Consider the following 26,709-nt stretch of genomic DNA (forward strand, 5'->3'; position numbering starts at 1 on the left):
TATTGTTTTCATAGGCCTAATAAAATGACAACTCCCTCCCCCCCCACCCCAACACAAACCACCTTTCTGCCACCCGCCCAGCTGTACCCCTCTCCTTAAAAGTCTCCCTCAGGCTGAGTGCTTGCTCCTAAGGACCGTCCCACCTCTAAAAGCCAACAAAACAGAAGTCTTACTACAGGAGAAAAGAAAAGCCTTACTTGTTTTCAGTGGGCCCCTGTTCTAAATGTTGTCAAACAAGGATTTAGTCCCTGACAGTAGAAAGAAACGAAAGGAATAGTTTCCAATTTAAATCATTCAACCACCCTCTTCCATCTCCTTCCTCCATCATCATCGTCATCATCATCATCTTCATCAAACTGATATTTATATTAAGTTTCAAGTTTGCAAAGTGCTTTGCACAAGGCATTTCATCTGTTCATCCTCTCCTCTGATTTTCACAATAACCCTGTGAAATGGAATATTACAGGTATTATTTTATGAGGTCATTTTTTACATGAGGAAACTGATGATAATTACTTAAAGTGACTTGCCCAGGATCACAAAACTAGTAATCCTGTCTAAGGCAGGAAATGAAGCCAGATCACAGAATCATAGATGTAGAAGGGAATTCAGAGGTCATGTAGTTCAATGGCCCTTGATTTTAGGAAGGAAGGAAAGAAGGGATGGAGGAAAGGAGGGATGAAGTAAAGGGAAGTCAAATAGTTATGAAATCAGCAAAAAGGAGATTAAGCCACTGGTTGGTTCCCACCCCCAATGAAATCTATTTGGCCCATAGAAAGATGGCTCTGGGATTGAACTATCATAAATAGAGTGGAGAAGAGAAGCCCTCATTGGGACATGACAGCTGTCCTCGTGTATTTGAAAAGCTGTCAAATGGAAAAGGGGCAGCTAGGTGATGCAGTGGATAGAGTACAGCACCTGAAGTCAGGAAGACTCATCTTCCTGAGCTCAAATCTTACCTCAGACACTTCCTAGCTGGGTGACCCTGGGCAAGTCACTGTTTTAACCCTGTTTGCCTCAGTTTCTTCATCTATCAGATGAGCTGGAGAAGGAAATGGCAAACCATTCCAGTATCTTTGCCAAGAAAACTCCAAAAGTTATCACAAGGAGTTGAACACAACTGAAAAAAGGACAGCAAATGGGAAAGGAAATAGATTCATTCTGCTTGTCCCCATAGGGTGGAACTAGGAAACTTCCTAACAATTAAAACTGTACAAAAGTGGAATGGGATGGTACCTTGAGAAGCTGAAGATTCCTCACCCCTGGGGGCTTTAATTAAGCAAAGATTGGATAACAACCATCATTTGGATGTGTTTTGGATGGGAGTCTTGTTCAAGTGCAGCTGGGCTGAACAACCTTGGAGGTTTTGTCCAACTGAGATTATTTGGGTGCTATCAGACCACAACACGTACTAAACAAGAGAAATCAGTATGTTTCTCCACTTGTAAAAAGGTAACAGACTTTCAAGTACATTGTACAAACCTGTCAAGACATTTATCAGAATATAAAATATCCTCCTGGTATTTCTATTTTCTCCCCCAACCATAGTAATGAATTATAATGGATATAATTTGAATATATGAATATAATAATCAAATGAATATAATTTGAGAGGGCTTATGGCATTAGGAGAAAGACCTTTGGACTGGCTATGATGCTTACTAGATGTTTATACTTCACAATCAAAGATTCTCAACTGGAATATTTTTTTCTTATACCAAGCCAAATTTCCACTTATTTTCCTAAATTTGACCCTCTCTAGCCAAGCAGAGTAAATTAATCTGTTGTCCAAGTGGTGGTCTTTTAAATACTCGAAGAAACAGATCATGGTTCCCCCTAAGTCTTCCAAGTGGTTCTCATGTAACATGATCTCACCAACAACAACCTTCCCTCTTGTCTCTACAATTTCATTTCTATCAACTTGATCCTTCTGGTAATCTAAAAAAGCCAGTGAACTCCTTCTCAGAATAATATTTTTAAATGCATAAAATAGCATACATAGGATTACAAAAAAATGATTATTTTTAAATAGGAATCAAAATATTTTTAAAACAATTTCACAGACTCCATGCTTTCTTTACCTGTGGATTTCAGAAAAACCTGGAAAGACTTACATGAACTGATGTTGAATGAAGTAAGCAGAACCAGAAGAACATCATACACAGGAACAGCAATATTGTGTGATGACCAACTTTGACAGACTGAGCTTATCTCAGCAATATAGTGATCTAAGACAATATCAAGACTCATGATGGAAAATGATATCCACATCCAGAGAATGAACTATGGAGTCCGAATGCAGATTGAAGCATACTATTTTCTCTTTCTTTTCTTTCTCATGGTTTTTCCTTTTTGTTTTGATTCTTCTTTCACAATGTGACTAAGGTGGAAATATGTTTAATATGATAGTACTTGTATAGCCTATATCAGATTGTTTACTGTCCTGGGGAGAGAGGAAGAGAAGGGAAGGAGGGAAAAACAAATTTTAACTCAAAATCTTATAAAAGTGAATGTTAAAAACTGAAATTTAAAAAAAGGAGTACATGTTCTACATTCAGAGGACTTGGATTCCCCTACTTCTGAGGTAATGTGCATTTGATAAATCTGAGGACACAAATCACATAGGCAAGAATTCCCTATTTGACAAGAACTGCTAAGAAAACTAGAAAACAGGCTGGAAGAAATTAAATTTAGACCAGCATCTTCCATCACATGCAACAATAAACTCAAAATGGACAAGCAACCTAATTATCAAAGACCAAGCATTAAAAAAAAAAAAAGAAAGCTTTTGTGAAAGATCCTAAAGGGACCCAACTGCCATGAATACACCACCAAAAATCTAAAAGTGCATTAGATGAGATAATGAACCAGAAGACAAAAGAGAAAGAACAAGGAGAACTTAAGCTCCTCAATGAAGTCCAAGTCTACAGAAGAATTTCTTTGGAAAAAAGGAACATGCCAGAGGAGGTAAAAATTAACAGGAGCTTCCCAAAATGGAGTTGAACAAGCACTGGCCTATTAGAACAGCAGCAGGAAGACAGTCCATACATAGCACATTACTTAGCAAGGAGGTTACTTGGCAAGGAGACAATGACTAGGAAATGAATGCCTCCAAGTACTTGGAGCCATGGTGAATAGATAGGACAGCTCAAAGAACAAGTGAATATAACAGGAGATTTTGCAAGAATCCTGAGACCAGAATAACATATGACACATTTGATTGGGACCTATCAGAGCCACAACAGTGAGAAGAAACAATTCTCAAATGGAGATTATGTAAGGAAAAAGAGACAAGAGATGGGACCAAACCCAGTACTCACATTTGGCTAACAGGAAATTGAGTCAGAAACCAAGGATTGTGGCAGTGGAGGAGCTTAGTCCCAGCTACTTCATTCACAGCTGCAATTTAACAGCATCTAGAGTACAGAAAAGTCCAAATAGGGCTTGCCCATCTTATCCAGGCATATAGGAGGAAAAACAGCCTGATCCTGAGAAAAACACTAATCTGGGAAAAAGGCTAAAAATATGAACAAACAGAAGAAATTCTGAAAACACTAAAAAAGAATACTATAATTTTTAAAAACCCAAGAGGTATCCTAAAAAAAGAAAGCAACTTCACAGCAAATACAAATACAGTCTCAAAAAAAGAAAAGGATTGTCCATAAGAACAAATGTGGATAGTACAAATGAATCAAAAGATTTTTTAAATTAGATGAATAAATAGCTTAAGATAGAAAATGAAAAACCATATTAAAGTAGTAGAGCATCTGAAAAATAGAAGGGAACAAATAGAACTCACTGATTCCATGAGAAAACCAGAAATATTAGAAAAAAAGCCAATAGAATGAAAAGTTAGAACATGTAGTGTGGGTATCTACCATCAGAAACAACTGACCTGGAAAACATGTCAATGACTGACAGTTTAGACTCACTAGACATCCTGAAAACCATAATGAAACCAAAAACTTGGATACATTTCAAGAAATCAGAAAAGTGCCAACACCTGTAAGAACTAGAGGGTATCACACAATTTCTAGATCCAGCACCATACCTATCAAATGCCAAAGGCTTCCTTTATAGCCCTAGGTAAAATAATAAGAAAATTTTTAAAAAATCAAAAATCTGAAGAGAAATAATGAAAAAATATGGGAAGGAAGGAGTCTGGTAGTATTGGATCTTAAATTATACTACAAGGCAATTACTCAATAGATCAAGTACACAAGATTCAGAAGTATTCAAACATAGTAGCATGGTGTTCAATCTACCCAAGTACACCAACTACCAGGGAGTTCTCACTAAGTAAAGAAAACGAAGGACAAAAATTGTAGGGAAACTAGAAAACAGTCTGGAAAAATTTTGTTACAGATCAATATGCTACACCATATAAGTTCCAAATAAACAAATCCATAAAAGATGATATAAATTAGAGAATAAGTAAAGTAGAATGAAAGGAGACACCTTCCATGCTATGGCTAGGGAGAAAGTCTTCTTGACTAATCGACAGCAAGGAATGATCACCATAGACAATTCTGATCACATAAGATAGAGAAGCTTTTACACAAACTATTGTTTACACAATCTAGAAAGCATTAGACAAAATAAATAGGGTGAAATCTTTGCAACAAGTTTTTCTAATAAAGGTCAAGATCTCTAATGTATATAGAAATTGATTACATGTACATATTGCATATTATATATTGCATGTATGTATATATATATACATATAAGAATAACAGAAATTCCCAACAAATCAGTAAAAGTATATTAACAATTTTCAAAAGAAGAAATTAGTGCTCCCAATAGCAATAAAAGAACATTTTCCAGATTCCTACAAATAAGAAAAATACAAACAAAAAGAAATGAGATTTCACCAAAATCAGAGAAACGACAAAAATGAGAAAAGATGAAAAGTCAGTTTCAGAGAGTTTGTACTGACAGACACAACAACACACTATCAGTTGAGTTGTGTATTGATCCAGCAATTCTGGAAAGCAATTTGGAATTATTCTATGAAAGTGAACACAACCCAAAAAACTACACAAACCATCTGACCCAGAGATCTTATCATATACATTAAAATATCACAGCAGTACTTTTTGCTGATGCAAAGAACTGGAAACAAAGTAGATGCTCATCATTTGGGAAACAGCTGCACAAAGTCATAGATGAATGTGATTTTTTGCTGAAGTGGGGGATACAGTGTGGAACCCTCTATATGCTGTTGGATTTGAAACTAATGTATTGGTTGGCTAGCTGGGTTTTGCACCTTTTTTTTCCAATATTTGTCATAAAAGATGTATCTCAGGGTAGATGGTAAGGGATACATTGGGAAATGAATATGAATTAATAACAAAATATGCTAATCTTTTATTTTTACTTTAAACTCAGATCGAATACCAGTTTTACATTGTGCAGTCCTCCTTTGCTCCTCTCTGGAGCTACTTCCCATTCATCCCAGGATAACATATTACTAATATCCACTTAAGAAGATATGAAACTCACTCCCATTTCTGAGAGAAAAAACTGAGTGCATCCAGAAGTTCATCTCTCCAGGAAAATAAATGGAAGCTCAAAAGAAGACCAAAAACCTCCCCAAGTGTGGAATCCCAGGCCCTGACTCCAGTTCCTTTTAGTAGTTGCGAAATATTTACAAGGTCGAGGAACTCAGCTATAAAAATTAATTGAGAAGTGCTTCCATACTAGCTCCTCCATTCAGACTTGTCTTCCCATGGTTAAAGAATGGAGGGGGAAAAGAGAAGAAGAAGGGAGGGGAAAAGAGGATCAAACTCAAACCCAGTTTTTTGTATGGTAAGGGGACAACAACATCAGTTTCTACAAGGCACTCCTCTATCTTCATTTCCTGTACAGAGGGAATGGGGCAATCAAGAGGACATCTCTTACCTTCCAAAGCTGAATATCATCAGGAGGCAGCCTCTTGTACCGGATAGAGTGTTAAACTTGGAGTCTGGAAGACCTAGTTTCAAATACTGTCTCCAACACCATTTGCTGTGTGACCATGGGAAAGTCACTTTGTAACTCTGAAGCAAAGATTTCTAAACTGTAAAAAGGGGGGGGTGAAAATAATACCTGTGTGCATACCTCACAGAGTTTTCACATGGCTCAGAGCTGACAATATAGAGGAAGTACTTTAACATTATTATCTTCCCTCACATAGGATATTTTCTGAGTTGTAAAACCAAATTAGCAAGGCATGGTGTGGTGCTTGTTTGTAATCCCAGCTCTCTGGGAGGTTGGTAGAGTTCTTGAGCTAGAAGCTGAGTTGCAAAAATGTGCAGGTAAATGTTTAACAATTGCCCCCCAAAAAATTGTATGTACAACATAATTTTATGTTTACTATGCATCATTAACAATTTCTCCATGACTTTTTTAGATTAGACAATCAATGGTGCCCTGAATTGCAGCCTTTGCCGATTTCAGGAGCGTAAATGCTCAGCATGAAAATTTAACAAGCAGCACAGGCAGGTTTAAGCTGGCTCCAGCATATCCTCTGGATGCCAATGGAGGGTCTGTATTATTTGACTCACATACGGTGATCCTCTGGATGGAGACCCAGTGGCATGGAGAACCAGGTTGCCTAAGAAAGAGTGAACCAGCCCAGGTATTAAATGGAACAGGCCCAATCTTCACTCACAATCAGCAGGGGCATATGACCTGTAAGGAGCCCTTGAAAGTCCGGCCTGAGGGAGACCCAGTTTTTTTAAAAAAGACAATTAAAATCCTATCCTACTTTTTTGGTCCAATGGTGTCAGGACCTCCCAATGAAGGAAACTCCCTCTACTGATCAGAAATCATCTTAGAGACTTGTCTGGAGCACTGAGCTACTGTGCTTGACCCATTCTTACACACTGGTCAGAGGAGGATCTGAACATCTTTCTAATGCCATGACCAGTCCTCTATCTATATATACATGCCACCTCTTCTCTATAGGGATTAAGAAATAGCTACTCCACTCTCAGATCTTAGAGAAGTCTGTCTCCTCTCTGAATCCCTAAGACTAGGTATATAGTATATATGGTATATAGCAAATAGAAAACAAGCCAGAACAATCTAAACAAGTTGATCACTTTTCCCCTAACTTTTAGAAAGTAAAAGAGGAAAAAAAAACAGGTATTCTTTCTTCTGTTGAAACAAATCTACGGAAAGATTGCTTTGTTTGAAAAAGAGACTGGGTCATTTCAGATCAGTTACTATGTGTGGGCTAAATGGAGAGCAAGAGATTCTCTACTACAATTTCCTTCAATATAAAATGATAAGAAATAAGCCCTAATGCCTCCCTACATACACACACACACACACACACACACACACACACACATTCATACGGACACACAGGCACCTCTCCCTCTGTTTGCTTAGACCCCTGCTTTCTAACACAAAGTCTTTATTTGTCTCCCTGCAGGGGTGAAAAGAAAGGGGGTTTTGTCCTCTCCCCGCCCTCCACCATCTGAGTGAGTTTATCTGACACCCCAGCACTCTTTGCACACTGAGTGTCCAAGGATAAATGCTCCCCTAAGAGTCGCTTGGCCTGAGACAGAGGGACCCTCTTCAGAGGAGAATGGGCAGCTTGTTCCAATGGACTTTTAATATGGGGGGTGGGGTGTCACCAAGGAGAGCCCTCCAATGCATTCTCACAGAAGGGTCTCTGTCCTGAGGTTACAAAGAAGTGAATTCTTAAAGACACAGAAGCTGAAAAGAGGAAGGAACTTTTTTTTTCTTTTTAAAAGGGAGGTGGGATGGGATGGGGGAGGGAAGAAAGGACCTCTTTTCCCCTAGATTTTTTTTTCATTTTAAAAAAAAAGTGGAATGGAAGAGGGAAGGCAGGACCTCTCCGCCCCCACCCCCCAGAAATGAAGCTGTAACTAAGCATCGTTATGCCTCAAAAGCAATTTAACAGCAAGTAAATCAGAAACACCATTCCATCCCCAAGACGACAGAACAAAATTCTACTGCCATTGAGACCACACACTCCTATTTGTTTTCAAGTTCCTGGGGTTGCCTCATAAATCCTCCATGTTAACCCAGAAGCAGATAGAAAGAATCCCATCTCCAACCAAGGAAATGGCAAATATTGTCTTTGAAAGGTCCCTGCTTCTTCAGACTTGGCTTGAGCAACATTTCCACATTGGAGACAGCTGGCTAGACCCTCTCCAAATAATCATCATTGACCTAGCAGCAAGAAAGATTGTTCTCAGGGTTGATCTGCTTGGGTATGATATTGGAAGTAGCATCACAGGAGAAGTCCCTACCATGAGCTCCAATTTTACTAATAAGTCATCATAAGATACTTTAAAAAGAAAATTCAGTCCAGAGGCAGGTAGGTAGTGTAATGGACAGAGCACCAGACCTAGAGTCAGAGGACCTGAGTTCAAACCCAGCTTCAGACACTTACTAGCTGTATGACCCCAGGCAAGTCACTTAACCCCAATTGCCTCCTTCCCCCCCAAAATAATAATAATAAGTTAAGTAATATGCAGAGAACATTAAGAGAGTTAAAATAGGAGCAAGGCCTGCAATGACTCTTAAGATAAAATGGGTCTTTCTCCCTATGCAAGTGCACTCCTGGAAGGATCAAAGCAGGCAGCCTGAAATAACAAGGATAATTTCACAGTAGAATAATGAGAAATAACGATCATAGAAGAATAGGATTGTTCGTGTCCTCTAGTCTAACCTCTCTAGATTAGAAGATAGAGGCCCAGAGAGGTTAGGTAATCATAGTATAAGAACATTTGTATAGTGCTTACTATATGCCAGGCACTGTGCTAAGTCCTTTACAATATCTATATTATTTGATCCTCAAAACAATCCTTCAAGGTAGATATTGCCATAGACCCCATTTTACAGATGAGGAAACTGAGGCAAATAGTGGTTAAGGCTCTTGTCTAGAATCACACTGTTAGTAACCGGCTAAGACCAGATTTGAACTCAGATCTTCCTGACTCCAAGGCCAGAGTCAAGTTAAGTAGCTAAGAAAAAATTTGAACTTGGGTCTTCTGACTTCAAATCTAGCTTTCAAATCCACTATGTTACACTGCCTCCTCAATAGGATACCACTTGTTCTGGAAAGCTATACTACTCACCAACCATCTCTGTGTGGTCTCCCTCAAAGATGAAGCTGAATGGGACCTGGACTTCAGCAGTTTGTGATTACCCCTTGTTCTCTTCCAGAAACACTGCCCACACTGGGTTAGAACATGGTTGGGCAGGGAAACCTCAAGTTAAGTCAGGAAAATAGAGACCTCTGCTCACACCACTTGAATAAGGTATGAGTTACCAATAATGAAGTGTTTTTCCAGAGAGGTAGAGAAGCATGGGGCAGCTGGGTGGCACAGTGAAGGGTGCCAAGCCTGGAGTCAGAAAGACTCATTCTCCTGAGTTTGAACCCTGCCTCAGACACTTACTAGCTGTATGACCCTCAGCAAGTTACTTAACCCTGTTTGCCTCGGTTTCCTCATCTGTAAAATAAGCTAGAGAAGGAAATGGCACACCACTGCAACATTTTTGCCAAGAAACCCCCAACTGGGGTCACAAAGAGTCACAAACAACTAAACAGCAAAGAGGAGCATTAGACTAACCATGTCTGTCCTGCCACTATACCCTCAAGGCTACCAGGTATTTAATCTACTGAGATACCTTAAGGACCACTGGAGCATTTCAATCTGCCCCAAACCCAAATTCTATTATGTGCGTTGCCTATATCAGTGAGAGTATTAAGACCTAGAGAACAGGCTGTCTTGCTTTTTCTATTTCTATCCCCAACAATTAGTACAGTGCTTGGCACATAATACGTACTTAATAAATGGGCGGTTTCTTTTTCCTTTCTTTCTTTCTGCTGCTTTTCTAGGGAGTGAGAATCTCTGCTAAGCTACCTATAATCTTTTTCTTGCTTAGTACCACACAAGGTACTACAGCTACAAAAGATTACTCAGTTCCTGCCCATAACGAACTTAAATTGAGTTGGGAAAACAGCTGCTCAAATACAACTAGGAGACAAAGCAGTGTTATATAAAGTAGGATCATAGATTTAGAAGAAGCTTTATAGGTCACTAGTTCCAATTCCTTTATTTTACAAAAAAGATGAGAGGTTATATGACTTATCCAAAGTCACACAACCACTAAGTACCTGAGGCAGAATTCAAACTCAAACCTTCCTGACTCCAAGTCCCATATTGGCCACTACGGTATGGTGGCACATTGTTAGTGCTACAAGAATTCAGAGACAAAAAGTATCATTTGAGATAGTCAAAAAAATTTTCACAGAGGAGCTGAAATAGCAGCTGAGTCTTTGAGGAAGTGAGCTAACCATTCAGGGTTAAATGATGCCTGAGATACCATCACTCAATCAATCCACCAACAAGCAGTATGAAACCTTTTCTATGTGATAGGCATCTGCTAAGCCCTGATGATACAAATACAAAGTATGAACCCCCCACTTTCAAGTTCAGGCTTCAGAATAAAAAGCCACAAGCGTACTCTTTTCTGTTCCCACTTCTGTTTCTTAATTCATTTTTGTTTTTTCAGCTCACAAACTCAACAGAGTATCCCAGTGTGAGGAATCCAAACACTAAGTCACAGAATCTAGAGTTAGATGGGAACTTCCAGACAATCTAGTGCAATCCTCTTATTTTTGTAAATGAGGAAACTACAGAGCTGAAGTGACTTGTCCAAGGTCATACATGTAGTAAGCAACAGATTAAATTCAAACTCAGGGCCTTTCTCTTTTTTTCTTTCTTTCTTTCTTTCTTTCTTTCTTTCTTTTTTTTTTTTTTTGGTTTGGAGGCAATCAGGGTTAAGTGCCTTGCCCAGGGTCACACAGCTATTAAGTGTCTGAGACCAGGATTTGAATTTAGGTCCTCCTGACTCCAGGACCTTTCTCTATGCACTGTGCCACCCAACTGTCCCTTGACCTTTACCTTCTAGTACCACCCAGGCTCTCTCTACGCGTCTTGTTTAGAGAAAGAAATATTCAGAATTGGACCATACTTCCAGAAGATGGAGATTTTGTTCCAATTTTTCATCCTTAAAGCCATACACAGGGAACAAGATGCAGTCTGACGGTGTCAAGCCATATGGGACTATAAAAATTCAGGCCAGGGCTGAGGGGGAAGAGAAGGAACCAATCTAGCTACTTCTATTTTTAAACTATTCCTTTCCAGTGGCTTGAAGCACCCACGCTCTTTCCTCTATTCCAAAAATTATATACTTCTTTGCCCAGGAAAAAGTTGTCCAGCTGTTAAAACCAACCTAATCTATGTGACCGTTAGGTAACCCTTAAATTTACATTCCCCTTCAGTAGTTAAACTTTATAACAGGACGCTTCAATCCAGACACTGTGGAAAAGTCTAGACCCAACAAATTATAAGCTATTCTAGATATATTTTCCCCTATTGAATGATCTCTGTGTGTATATATGATATATGTGCATACAATTAGGTACAAAAGTATGCACATATGTGAGGGAGAGAGAGTGTGTGTGTATATGTATGTATGTGTATGTGTGTATATGAGAGAGAGAGAGAGAGAGAAGAGAGGGAGAGGGAGGGAGGAAGGGAGAGAGGGAGAGAGAAAGAGACTTTAATCTTTGGAAATCACTTCTTAAAGAAGCAACGTCTTCTAACTTGGCCAGCTGTGCTTTAATAAAACTTTAAACAATCTTAATCTTGTCCTTCTAAAATGAATAAGTGATTTTTTATTCCATGAAAGAAGCAAATGAAAAGCCCATTATCCAATCAAGTCCATTTGAATGGGACACACTCTTCAACTCCTATCCCTCTCTAAGGACACAGAGAGGCCCCTATTTCCTATCCTTTCAATTGAAGAGATTGAAAACATCTTTATGCATGAAAGAGAGTTCATAATAAATTTCACTAGAGTGCTGTTCAGAGTTGTTGAGGTTCCCCTCCTTCAAAAAAACCAATTGTTTAACGAAGAAATGAAAGCTATCCATGTCTACATGAAAAAATGTTCCACATCACTAATAATAAAAATATGCCAATTAAAACAACCATGGGGTTCCAGGCTGAGAAGAGAAAAGAAGAAAATAGCAATTGTTGATGGGACTGTGGGAAGACAAACACTGCTGTACCATCAGCAGGAGGGTGAATTGGTTCAGCCTTTACATTCATAGGGCAAGGGACATCCCGAAATGAAACTCATCATCTTTCCCTCTAAGGCTTCCCATCCTCCAAACTTTCCAGTTTCTATAAAAGCCATTACCATCCTCTCAGATGCCCAGGTTTGGAACCTGAGAATTATCTAAGACGCTACTCTTCCTCACTCCCCATATTCAGTTACTTATCAAGCATTACATATTACAATTACATATCAACCATAACAGTTCTCACGTCTTCTCCCTTTCCACTCAAATTCCAAGGCCCCATCACCTGAAGCCTAAATTAATGCCATAGCCTTAAGATTAAGTCTCCTTTCTTTCAGTGTCATTCTTCCCTAATCCATCAACCACAAAAGCCACAGGGAGAAAAAATCTCCCCAAGACATAGATCTGACCACCCACTCCACTGATCAAAAGCTTTCTGTAGCTCCCTATTGCTTTGATGATAAAATACAAACCCAACAATATTATTCCAAAATAACTTTCCAACTTTTTCCTCTTGTTGCTTCCACTTGAGGTTCCTGTCAAATTGGACTATTGTCTGTTCTAATGTTCATCTCTTTTTCCCAGAGTCTTTTTCTCCCTACACGACTCAGTCAGGTACCACATTCTCCACAAAGCCTTTGCAAATCTCTCCCACCTTTACTTAATATTACCATATAATTACCTAAGCATATGTTGGATTTCCCTGTAGAATGCCCTTCATGAGGGCAGATGTCATTTCTTTTTTGTGTTCCTTTTTAGGCTCAGCATATTTTCAGTAGGTATCCTTAAGATAACTACTATCCTTGCACAAGTTCAGTCATTTCATTTGTATCTGACTCTTCATCATCCCATTTGCGGTTTTCTTGGCAAAGAAGCTAGGGTGATTTGCCATTTTCTTCTCCAGCTAATTTTACAGATGAGGAACTAAGGCAAACAAGGCTGAATGACTTGCCCAGGGTCACACACCTAGTAAGAGTCTGAGGCCACATTTGCACTCAGGAAGATGAGTCTTCTTCACTTCAGGTCCAGCCTTCTTCTGAAGCAACACTTAGCTGCCCCATCCTTGCATATAGTATTCAATAAATGGATTGTCTAATTCAGGCATTCCTGAACTAGGGTCCATGAATTTGTGTATGTGTGTTTTTTATATTTTGCTGACTATTTCAATATTGTAATCCTGTAGTTTTACTTTGCTAGTTTTAAAAACATTATTCTAAAAAGAGGTCCAAAGACTTCAACAGATTGCCCAATGAGATCCATAAGATCAAAAAAAAAAAGTTAAGAATCCCTGGTTTGATCAAATTGTACTGCCCCAATGAGCTCTACTCCATGACTGACTTATTTAACCCATAATAACATTGAATTATTTTCCTTAACTTTGGACATCTCATATGGGAGAATGACATTCCAAAAATTAGACTGACTTCCATGCAGCAGTGGGAAGGGTACTAGATTTGGAATGGGGGGGGGGGGGTGTTTGTTCTAATACCAGAACTTATGAGACCACCTCAGTCTCATCATCTGCAAAATGAAGAGCTTAAAATTAGATGTCCTTTGAAGACACTTCCAGCTCTTGATTTACTATCTTATTTATCACAGTGTCTGGCACATAGTATGCCCTTAATAAAGGTTTATTGGTTGCTTGAGAATGTCAGAAAAGAATAATATTCAGTGCAAATATGTTGGACTTACTGTAGAAGACCCACAGAAAGGCTACATTTAGAAACCCAAGGACTAGAATCCCAGATTCCCTAATCCTGACCACAAAATGATACATCCCAGGGTCAATTTTGCACCTAAAACAAGAGTTCTTCTCTTGGGATCCAGTGAGGCTGGTCCAGGGTCTATGAATTTGGATGGAAAAATATTTTCACTAGTCACTAACTGAAATTTAGCATTTCCTATAATTCTGTAGGCAACAAGCTGCAGTGGTGTTAGTGTTCACCAACCTGCCAAAAGGATCCCTAATGCAAAAAAAAACATTAATAATCCTACTCTAAATAATCTCTACTATGACACTTTAGTTACTGAATAGAATTGTCTCTAACCTCTTGCAAGGATTTAAGAGAGTGGAGATGGGTCCCAATACACAGTCTGCAAGGTCCTGTTCTACAGGCCCAGGAGTCACATTCACTATTGCCAAATTCATAAACCTCGAAGTCCCAGAATGGTAGTCAAGTCACCCAAAATGACAGTTTTTCCCCTCACCAAAACAGCCCTTGGGAAAACCACATATGAAGGATGCATGCTAAGCAGATGTTTGAGCAAGTGCAAGGAGACCAGTTCTGGAAACGATGGATGAACTAAATCCAATCCCAAGGAAAGGAAACACACCCCAAAACCCAAAAGGCCAAAAAAACACAGAGCAGTGGAAATACAGTTGCAAAGGAAAGGGGAAAGAAATAAATTCCGGAAAAGGCCCACATGCCCAGTTGTCAAAATCTGGAGAAAGAAAAGAAAAGACCTTAAGTCTTCTGGTTAACCTCAATTTCACTTTTGTTTGGAAACTTAATTAAAAATCCAAACACTGGATTTTCCCATGCTAACTTGACAATTATTGTATACTTCGAGAAAGTAGCCCCTCAACTCTGGCTGTTTCTTAGCATGAGATGTAGGTACAGTAGGAAACAGTGAAAATGAGGGGAGGGGAAAAGAAATCAAATGTAATAGTGGGTCCCCATCACCTTTGTCATGTCCCAGGGCTCAGAGGATTTAGCTAATTGGCAATGTTAATTCTGGGGGGGAGACTGTAATAAAGAAAAAATGCAAGAATATGTTGCTGCTTATCTGTCCAGAATCCTTGATGAGCCAGCCACTCCCAAAGGCAGGAAAGAAGTTTAAAATATACAAACTTTGCTCAAAACTCCTAGTTAGCTCCCAGGCCCCCACAGGGGCCCCAGAGAGGTGGATTGGTGGAAGAGAAGAGAAACTGGGGGAAGGCAGAGGAAATTAAAAAAGTTCATGAAGCTACAAAGGCTGCCAGGGATAAACTCAATCTGTCCCCTGGGGCTAATAATGGGAATTACTACAAAAGCCTAATCCCACTTTAAAAACTTTCCATCCAAAAGGAATAGTGCTTCAGAGAATGTCAGATCATAAACCAAGAAGCTTTCAATCAGGTTTATATTGATACATGGTATTTAGGGCCACAGGTTCCTGCCAAGGCATTTATCCTGAAAGCACAGCCCTGATGAATTAAGCTCTCTTCCAAAGGAATCTTTTTAAAGTGCCAGAAGTCCTTCAGTCTGACTTTTCACCTTCAGTAACCGCAAAGAGCATTCATTAACAATCACTTTAAACAGGATGAACTTAAGGGAGCAAAGAAAGCAGATGTATTCCCTACTTGCACAGATGAAGCAAATCTTATACATAAAAACATTACTTTGCATCACAAATAAATTGGTAGGCTTGAAAACATGGACCACAGAGATCCCATCTGACACATTACTACCTATGTGACCGTAGCTGCTTTCAATGTTGTTTCGTAGATGAGTCATATCCAATTTTTCGTGACTCCATTAGGGGTTTTCTTGGCAAAGACACCAGAGCAGTCTGCCATTTCCTTCTCCAACTCACTTTTTCAGATGAGGAACCTGAGACAAACAGGGTTAAGTGACTTGCCCAGGGTCACACAGCTAGTGTCTGAGGCCTAATTTGAATTTAGGTCTTCCTGACTCCAGGGTGAGCACTCTATCCACTGCGTGTGACCTTAGACAAATCACTTAGCTTTGGTTTCTTCATCTTTAAGATGAGATGGTTGAAAACAGTCGCTGAGGTCCCTTTCAACAATAATAGTATAATCCCTTAAATAGCCAACTCTGTAGAGCTCTTTAAATATGACAATATTTGGATACCCAAAAATTTAAAGGAGATTTCTACAAAGAACACTAGTTCAGTAATCAGGAGATCAGCTCTGTCATACAGGTACGTGCCTTTGGGCAAGTCAAATTCACTCTCCTGTGTCTCAACTAAATAAGAATCATCATCTAAATGGAGGAGGGTATTTAAATTTTATTGCATGCACACTTTGAAAAGTATATATTAATAGTAAACTTACATTTCAATTAAAATTAATGTTAACTTTTACCCATACATAGTCATAACACTTTAAATTTGAGTTAAAGTTGAAATAGCAGTTTAGGAATCAAATGCCACCCACATCCATATCTGCTCCTTCTCATCTTGCTCCAAGTCTACTTTTTAAGTCAAACCCCCTTGGTTTCTCAGAAATTAAAAAAGGAAAATATCCCCCCCACTTTTTTTTATCTCTGAGGTCTCAACCATCTTTGATTCCATGCTGAAAAGCCAGACCCAATAGGGATAATTCTTCTCTCAGACCTTTGTGGGGAAAGCAGTTTGAGATCCTTCCTTAAAATAAATCTTTACTAATGATTTTTTATCTTTATATCACCTTTATTTCCCAATATGTTCCATCACTTCCCCTCCCAAAGCCATCTCTTATAATAAAGGAAAAATATAATAATATATAATAATATGATATGTAATTAATTAATAAGATAATATATGATAACATAATAAACAAGGAATAGGTAGGTAGATAGATAGACAGACAGACAGATAGATAGATAGTTCAACAAAACTAATCAGCATATCAGAAAAGTCTCACCTTACGTGGAATATTCCACCAGCACAGTCATCCCCATCCCACCTCCAAAGGATGAGGGGAAGGGCTTTCCCGTGTGCCTCTTTCAAGGTCAAGCTTGGTCATTCTCATTTCACAGCATTCCCTTTCTACAGTTTTGTCCCTGTTGTTTCCATTTACTTGGCTGTGATCACTGTGAATATTGTTTTCCTGGTTCTGCTTATTTCACTTTGCATCAGTTCATTAGATACACTGTGTGATGATGAACAAGACATTTAATTTGATGGACCTGTGTTTTCTTCTCAGTCTCATCTCAGTGAAGGGGTTGAACTATATGGTCTGTGAGGTTCTTTCTAGCTCCAGACCTGTGAGCCTGGGACCCTGTCTTTCCAGATTTTTCTCTATTAAATATATTCGTAATTTCACAGCATTATAATATTCCATTACATCCATGTAGGGCAACTTAGTCATTTCCTCAAGAAATGAGTACCTACTTTGTTTCCAATTCTTTGCTATTAAAGTAATTAAGTAATTTTCAAAATGCTACTTTGAATATTCTGGTATATGTGGAACGGTTTACCTTGTCATAAACTTCTGCTAGGTATTTCATAGCTAACATTTGTGTATTGCTTTATACTTGGCAAAGTGATGTTTTAATCTCATTTATCCTCATGGTACCCTTAGGAGATAGATACTAGTGCTTCATTGTAGAGAAAACTGAGGCATACAGTGGTTAAGAGAAGTGTTCGGGATCATATAGCTACGTTGAGAAAAGATTTGTAAAGCAGAGCTTAGCTCAATGCCCGGCACATTGCAGGCCCCTCCACATTCATCTAAGTGTGCAACTTTGTGTTACCAAGCCCTCCTTATTCTCACCCACCCCACATAAATATTCAATTGTCATATCTTTTCATTTCCTTCTCCACCTCTCCGTGATAGAAGTGGCAGTTGTTTTATGTAAACTGGACCAGTCTCCTTTAAAGGGGATGGGGAGGCATTCTTGGGATCATTCTTGGTTGGACCTCCTTGTTGCCTCAAGTTCAGCCTAAGAGAAGTCATATGTCAAAAGCCAGAACCTTTCTCAGCGACTATGGCCAGTTGCTTTGAAGAATACAACAGCAGAGAGGAGTAAGTGTTTGCTCTCAACTACTCTTTTAAACCTTTTTATCCTTTTATAAATAGTGAAGTCATTTTAAAATTTCATTTTATGGTGTCTCATCGCATTCTAACATTGAGCCTGAGTCAGTAAACTGGCTTGAGTTAGCTCTGGAGTCAAATATGTCTCTTTCTCCCTACTCACATTGCCACCACCCTAAGTTCAGGCACCCATTTCCCTGCCATTAGACTATTGCAATAACCTAACTGAAGACCTTCATTCAAATACCTCCCTATACCACCCTCCTCACAGCTACCAAGGTGATTTTCCTAAAGCAGAGGTCTAACCATGTCAACCCCATGCTCATTAAACTCTGGTTGCTCCCTATTTCCTCAAGGATCAAATATAAACTCCTCTAGCAATTAAACCTCTTTACAACCTCTTTACAGGTTCCCATATTTTAAATGATCTTAAATATTACTCCTTTCTATATATTCTATAATTCAGCCACATTGATTCCTTGCAGTTTGTCCTTCATTCTGGAAGGAAGGATGCCATGACTTTCAAGTGAATTAGATTTAAGTGAGGGAGCAAAGTCACCACCCTCACTTTCTTTCTCCTCCAGAGCCATCTGGGTCCAGTGGTCAGATATAAATCAGGGCAACTAGAGAAGGTCCCCTGACCTTCTTGCGATTCTTTACACAGAATACTGCATCTGCAGTGTTAGTGCTTTAGTACTGACTCTCTCCAATGCCTGGAATGCTCTTCCTTCTTCTCTTGGAATATATATGGCTTCCTTCAAGATGGCCACCTCTAAAAGGATGCTTTTCTCAGTCTTCCCAGCAGCTAGTGCCTTCGCCTCTAAGGTCACCTTACATCCAGTCTATATGTATCAATAAATATATCTACTCACATACACATCTTCCTTAGAATGTAAGGTCCTTGAGGGTAGGAACCATTTTGGTTGTTTTTTTTTAATCTAGCCCTTTGAAAAATTCCTGGCACATAGTAACTATGTAATAAATACCTGGTGATTTATGAGCAATAGATGGACATTTTAGCCATTTTATTAGTGTAATTCCAAATAAATTTCTGGAACGGTTGGACCAAATCATAGCTCCATCCACAATGGCATGTCTGTCTTTCTACAAGACTTCCAAAATGGACTAGTGTTAGATTTTGTCATCTTTGCCAACTTTTGGTTGTGAAGTAAAACCTCGCAGCTATTTTGACTTGCTGGTCTTCTCTTTATTTTCCAAACAGGGCACTTGCTCCATCTCCTATCTTTATCCCCAGTGCCAAGAAAGAACTCCCTCCTCACCTCCACTTCAAAAAAATCCCTCACTTCCTTCAAAACACAACTCAAGCACCGTTTTCTATATGGAGCCTTTTCTGGTCCTTTCAACAACTACTGCCCTCCCTAACTACCTTGCATTTAGCAATTTCGTGTTTGTCTTGTATTCATTCTGTAATTATACATGTCATCATCTCCCTGTCAACGAATATAAGCCCCTTGAGAGAAGGGGTTATTTAATATTTTGTCTTTGTAGCCCCAGTGCCTAGCACAGACACTGACGTGTAGCAGTCCCTTAATAAATGAATTTTGATTGAATGAAATTTCCCTTAGTATTTTTTGGGATCAGTCTTTCTTATTATTGTTAATAATTCACAGTTCTTTTGTTAACTGTTCATATACTGTAACAACTTATCGACTAGGAAATGGCTTTTGGTGTTATATATTTGTGTTGGTTCCCTACATCTTAGAAACAAGATCCTTACCAAAGACTTTTAGCGAAAAGATTTCGTTCCCCAATTGACAGATTCTTTTCTTATCCTCGTTGTATTGTTTTGTTCATACAAAAGCTTTTCAATTTCATGCAGTTTAATTTTTTGCAATGGCTTCTATCTCTTTTTTGGTTAATAATTCATCTCTTATCCATACCTGTGAAAAGTGCCTATCTAATCTGATTCTAATTTTTTTATGGTTTAATCTTTAATATTTAGGTGACACATCTATTTTGAGTTATATGGTGTAACATAATTGTCTAATCTAATTTCTTCCAGCACTTTAAGACCCTTTGAAAGAGCATACAGAAGAAAAATGCAGTCATAGAAATGAAAGACAAAAGCTATCACTTACCATCTCCACTTCAAATACACAAACACACATATACACACACACAGAGGAAGATCCAAGTTTTAGAGCCCCACATCCTTTCTCTATCTCAGGCTCAGCAGAAGACCTGACCCAAAAAATTCATTTGTTTTATTTCCTTAGTTAACTCACTTATTTGTAACTCAAGAACAGACACCTCAAGCCTCAGCAAATTGAAATTCCAAAGAATTAAGGAGAAGATGGGCTCCAGGAGACTAGAGACATAACTGAGATCAGTCCAGTGGATTAGTCAAGGATAATCTGCAACTGGCCATCCAAAACAATGCACTGGCATCTCCCACAGTATAACTTGGCAAGGGAAACTTGGCTTTGCTACATGCCATCTACCACAGGTCTCTGTCACACTTGCTTCCTGGAGGAAGAAAGGCCATCCTGCTTGTATTGGTGGGATGAAGCATGAAATAAACTTCCCACTCTCACATTTCAGGGAAAGGGGGTCTGGGAAGGGTTTGGAAAGAATGAGTAGAATTAGACCTAATGAAAAGCCTCTTAAAAGTCACCATGGGTCACTGGGTCTTACATAAACTGAAAGGAAGGTTCACAGGCTGATTTATTCCTGAATCACCCAACAGGGCAATTACTTCTTCTTCTTCTTCACTAACATACAACCACTTCTGTGGTAGAAGCAAATACAAGTGTGCCTCTACTTTAATAAAACCCTACAGTGGTGAAATCTGGACCTACAGATAAATAAAGGGATGTTTATTCACATTCCAAAAAGATTCTTCCATTTAAAAGAGAGGCTCAGCCTGCTTCTAAATAACAACCCCCTACTATCTATTTAAAATAAAATTTGATTTGCCAAAATTGATTTTACCTACAACTTTTTGGGATCAGTCTATTACAGAAAGTAAGCTAGAACTATCCTTACTTTGAACATTATATCAGTGGTTAGGGCATTCAGTAAAGAAAAACATAATTGCTCACATTGAAGATGAGTTCTAGTCATTTCTTTCCTCTTGCTTAGGCACTGTCTTTAGAAATAAAGCATCTAATTTAGTGTCACAGAGACATCAAAGCAATCAGTATCTCAGATTCAATATTCACTGCGTGCAGCATGGTAGACCAGGCTTCATCTCCATTGTGAGATAAATAGCCAAAAGGATTCAAATCTAACTAGCTGTGTGACCCTGGGCAAGTCACTTAACCTCTGCTTTGCCTTAACTGGAGAAGGAAATATCTTTTGGGAGGGAAGAACTTGTAGTTGAGAGGATCTGGAAATTTTTTCCTATCATCTAGAGCAGTGCCTTGCACATAGTAGGTGTTCAATAAATGTTAAGTTGAATATATACAAAAATTAAGACAAGGGATTCCAGTCCTCAAGTGACTGAGCAGTCTAAAAGGAAGGAAAAGCAATGGTGCAGAATGATCCCCACTAATTAGCTCAGTGGCCTTGGGCAAGTCATTTCCTGCCTTTGGGACATCTCAGTTTCCCCATCTGTAAAATAAAGGGGGGAATGGGTTTAGATAGTTTCATGGTCCCTTCCAGCTTAAAAAAAGGTAACAATCAGTAGACATTAAAGATGGCTTGTGAAAAATGCTTAAGGGGCTAGGAAGAGCCTAGGAAGGCTTCCTGGAAGAGATGAACTGCAGTGTTTTTAAAGAAGGCAAGGATGTGGTAGGCAAATTGGAATGCTCGGTAGCAGTCAGTAACTATGTGAGGTATAGTTATTAGGCTAGTGTGCTGGAGCTGAAAGCTCCCTTAAACAGGAGTTTTAAATTTGACTCAGGTATTTACTTGAGAGCCACTGCAGTCTCTGGAGCATGGAAAGTTCCCCCAAAAAACAGTATACTGTAGAAAAGCAGGTGGAAAGAGGAAAAGACAAAATATTGACTGTGTTTAAGGACCAAAGCTGTTAGTCACAACATCTTTAGCCTCCCCCCTCTTTCTGTCCCCCCCCCCCCACTTCCTGTTATGCTTTCATCTGTGCTTGGCTGGTTATAGAAAACATCTCAGCCAGAGGGGGGAAACGCAAGCAAGACAGAGAAGTAATCCTTCATTTTGCAAGTACTGCTGCTGTGCAAAGTCAGAGTAGGAGGTGGAGGGGAAACTGGATTGTCATAAGTTAACAGGATGTTGGGGTGGGGGGAGAGGAATTATGTCTGGGAGACTATAGCCCAGTGGCTAAAGAGCAACAATGAGCCACAAAAGCATCTTTTGTTGAAATTTAAGTAACCTCCAAACTTCCTTATCCCAAACAAACAGCACGCAAGCAACCACACTGGACTCCTGAGAGACACAGTTGTACTCAAAGAGCAGACAGCCCTAATTTTCTTGTGTGTTATTGGTTGAAGGTCTAGACGAATGTGGTCTTTTTGTTGTAGGGGGCAAGAGAAGGGCCTCATTCATGGTTTTCCCCCAAATTCACACAAGAGTAGTCTTATGCAAAGACACTCTCAAGCCCTGTCCTTCCTTAGTCACTCAGAACTCGCTGAATCCCATCGGAACTTGCTGTCTTCACCCCAGATCACCCTAGAAATATACTCCAACCCTCCACCCTTAGGTACTCTACCAGGGAGGGGGAAATGTGGCAGTGGGAGGGGGGGGGAGTTCCCAAACCCAAGTTAGGGAAAAGATATGTTCCTTTAAATCTACAAAAAGTCAAGAAATCACATGACAAGGAAATGAGGTATTTTGGGGTTTTGCAGAGTTAGCACTGCTCGTCCACCTGCTCCTCATTCTTTCATGAGTCACCTGTTCTGTGCTACACATACAAGTGGATGAGGAAGGCAGGTTTCATTGCTCAACCATCATCCATGCACGTACTTCAGATGTAATCCATCAGCTCCACAGTGGATTTATCAGAACAGATTGGTGCAGTAATAATTTGATTTCAACTGAAATTCAAAACTTCCCAAAGAAAATACTGATGTATTTATTTCACCTTACATCAAATCTGCACAGTAATTCATTTTCAAGACCCCATTAGGCTTTGTTTATATGGGGAGGGAGAGTGGCGGAAGGAAAGGGCAAGCAGTTTAGAATGTGGGGAAGCTAACTCAGAAAACACTCCTCATTTCTCTTAGCAAAACGCATGACAGTATGACCAAGTCAATTGCAATCTACCATCTGACAAATTTTAAAATCCAGCCCCGAAGCCCAAATTCAAACGAGCAAGCTGGTGTGCCAAAATGATTCACAGGATGACCAAACATCACCACTGGATAGATCAACTAGTCTATTTTGCAAAGTGATTTGCCCAGACTTCGAAAAGAAGTTTCCTTAGGATTTCCAGGACATTGAGGGTATATACATAATATGATATTGATGTACCATATCATATATATATATATATATATATATATATATATATATATATATATATATATATACAATCAGCCCCTCAATCTAGGAACCCTAAAATTCCCATCATTAAGGTGACCCCTTTGGGATAAGATATTCTCTCCAAAAATTATTTGTAACAATGTAAACTTATTACCTAGAAAAGGTAACGTTAACCCCAGGCATGGAATATCTATGTGAATGTAGAAATCCTTCCCCAGAGAAGCCTGTGCCTAGATATCTTGATAACATGGTAACTCAGGGATGTTCAGAAAGATTGGCCCATCTGTACTTCAAAAAAAAAAAAATAGCATATCCATTTTCTTTTTTAGTGACAAATGTTGGAAACAAGGAAATTACAGATACACATGGTATTTGTCCCTGAAAATCTTAGACCTTTAGACACAGCTTGGATCCTAGACTTTAAAAGAACTTGATCTTCTTCACCTAACCTCCATTCCTGTAAATCAGGAGGCCATTTCTCTGACAATCCTTCCTTTGCCCCCCAAAGGTGGGGGAGGGGGAGAGGGAAGGGCCCAGAATAAAGAGGTACTATACTGGAAATTCTGGAATGCTCCGACAGGTCCCACGCCATTCCAATCCACTTAATAAATGCATTTATTTTCTTTATTGAGTTTCCTGACTTTCAGTGTAGTCACTTCAGTAAAAGGAAAACAGAGAACTCCATAGAGTCTGAAAAAGCACCTGACTCCTTTCCACATAAGTACTTTGAAAAGGTAAGGTATTGGGGGAGGGGGGAGAGGAAGAAAAAGAAATGCTTGATCATTGAAAAAAAATTTAAATAAAAGATAAGAGGCACAACTTGAAGCTCCAGATACATCCCAAAACGCACCAAATAAGTTCTCTCCCTTTCTCAGGATCTAGAGGCTCTCTCAGCACGCCGTCTTACTCCCCACTTCCCCTCACCCCCCGCCCCGACACATTAGCAACAACACCCCAAAACCCATAGTAAAACTCAAGTATAGCTGGGGAGCCAGGGATGGGAGAGGAGGGAACTGAGACCACATAGAACGTCCACCCAGTGCGCCAAGAGCTGGGAGTCTCAGCGGTGGGTTGGCGCTGTTTGCCCACGAATACAGCACCTCTGGCGAAGTAACGGACCCGAGAAGGTGGCAATCAGGGAAACAACAAAAAAGGGAGACCGGGGCGCAATAGGGACGCCTCGGGGCTGCGTCCTGGGGAGGGGACTGGGGGTAAGGAAGGTGACTGCCGCAGAGGGGAAGGCTTCTTCCTTCCTAGGAAGCACTAAGCTAAGGACGGCTGGCTGTCCCATGGTCAAGCACTGCCTAAAGGCCACCTCCTTGTGCAAAGGGCAGTGGAGAGAAGATAGAAAACGGAGGGGGGTGGAAGAGGTAGGGGAAAGAGCCCCTGCAGGACTCGTTTCCCAAACTACTTTATTTGTCACCTGGACTGCATTTCAGACCAACCCCTTGGGGAGAAGGGGAGGAGAGATTGGTTCTGCACGAAGGCAGGGGTAGTCTGAATGACTTCTAGGAAGATACTAGAGCGAGACGGAGTTCATTCTAACCAGACTCCAAAACGTCGCTTAAAGTTATTCGACAACCTCAGGAGTTTAAAAACAAAACAAAACATCCTCTCCAATTCCATAGAAAACTTACCCGTAGGTTAGGGGTCCGACAGGCCGAAGGGGGTCAAGAATCAGCAAAGAGTAAATCCGGTGGAGCCAGGGTGGCGGGTATTCCTAGTCCGGTCGAATTGTACCAATAATCCACAGTGGAGAGTCGCCCTAGGGAACGGAGTGGGGTGCAACGTGGGGAAAGGGAAAGCCCCCCATTCCATCTCAGGTCCAAACTTTATGGATCCCCCCCACACCCTAGAAGGATGGGAGCCTGGGAGGGAGAGGACCCCTGTCCCAGACCCTCTCCACACCTCCACCCCCGGGGGAGGGGGGTGATGGAGCCATGCCATTCTTTCTGAGAAGCAGAAGGTCCCACGGGCAGCGCGAGTCTCTTTCGTGCGTCCGGCAGGGCTCAGAGGGCACTGCTCCGGGGACGGATGGTGCGGCGCGGACGATGTCCACCGGGCGCCACTGATCACCCGCCTGGAGACAGAAGCTGAGGGCTTCACCAGTAGCGGAGACGGGAGCGCTGGGAACCGAATTCCTTCGGCATTCCCATTCCCATTGTTTTCCATGGCCAAGAATGCCCAAGACAGAGGGCAAGCTGAGTACAGCCGCGGACCTTCCTCTCTTTGGTCCCAGATAAAGCTCCAGGCAGCAGCTGTTCAGCGTACAGACTCACAGTCCTGAGTGGCAATCCGGGGCTGAACAGTCCGGACAGCAGCCTGCTCACTGTGCCGTACGCTGAGCCATACTAAACTTACATACCACTTGGCAGGCAGGCTTCGGGAAATAGGCGGAGACGAGTAGGCTGGAGAGTGGGGAGGAGGGAAGGTGCTTGCATGGTTTTCTGGGAGTTGTAGTTTTGTCTCCCCTACCCTAGCCCTCTCTGGGATCAAATAGGGCAGCATCTTATCTCTGCATCTTATTTGCAAGACCAGACCCACTGTTCTGCCTTGGCTATCAGACCGAAAGCCTTACTCCATATTTTTCCCTAATCAGCTTCTCTCCCCACCCCCTCGACCGATGTTTCTTTCCCAAGGATCATAGCCAATTGCAGATTTATCCTGAAGTCATTTCATCTGTGTCATATCTATCTAACTCCCTGATGTGGAGGAAACTGAGGCTCAGAGTCCTCAGTGACTTGCCTAAGGTCACATAGGTGGCGACAGAGGTAGAAATGAGAACCAGGTCTTCTGACTATTCCACAGAACCAAGTTTTAGACATCTGAACCATGCGAGATGGAATTCCTAAGTGTTTAAATTACTGTTCCCTGGTAGCCCGGAGGTCAAGGCGCTTCCAAAGTCTGACTGTGTTCCACCTGTTCAACCCTGTTTCACACCATAATCTTTTTTATTATCAGAAGGAGCAACTAGACATTTCCCTAATTCTCATACTCCTGTATATTTGTCACCCCCAACACCCAGATGCTTCTGGTGAGAATCCTACAATTTCTTCATGTTTCATGGTATTTCTCCCATGAAGCCTCCCTAACACTCCTATCAAGGTCAGAAATCTCTCTAGCTCTGGATATCTCACAGCTCTTTGTAACTTTCCTGAATGTCTGTATATTAAAATCTGTATTACAACGATTTACATACATGTCTCATTTCCCCTGTTGGGCTGTGAGGGTAAGAAGCCTATTATCTCGTCACCTCTGAATGAAATATCTTATACATAATAGACATTTAATACATAGTTATTGAATAAAATTTATTTTCATCATCACTAAGAAAAACCAGTGCATTAAAAAAAAAGCTTCCAAGAAATATATCCCAAGGAAATAATGTTAAAATTCAATTTAATTTTTATTACATTTTAAGTTCCAAACTGTG

At 40.2% G+C, this 26,709-nt stretch overlaps 1 long non-coding RNA gene across 6 annotated transcripts in view; it reads right to left on the reverse strand.

Moving 5' to 3' along the window:
- The window catches only part of LOC140528074 (uncharacterized), a 261,449-nt gene extending 235,807 nt beyond the window's left edge, over positions 1–25,642 (reverse strand). For all 6 annotated transcript variants that reach the window (XR_011975064.1, XR_011975058.1, XR_011975063.1 and 3 more), the window contains exon 1: positions 24,914–25,642. This is a non-coding gene — a long non-coding RNA (uncharacterized lncRNA). The remainder of the gene's footprint in view (positions 1–24,913) is intronic.
- Positions 25,643–26,709: the final 1,067 nt, after the last annotated feature.

Source organism: Notamacropus eugenii, chromosome 2, assembly GCF_028372415.1.
Source record: "Notamacropus eugenii isolate mMacEug1 chromosome 2, mMacEug1.pri_v2, whole genome shotgun sequence".
NCBI lineage: Eukaryota > Metazoa > Chordata > Mammalia > Diprotodontia > Macropodidae > Notamacropus > Notamacropus eugenii.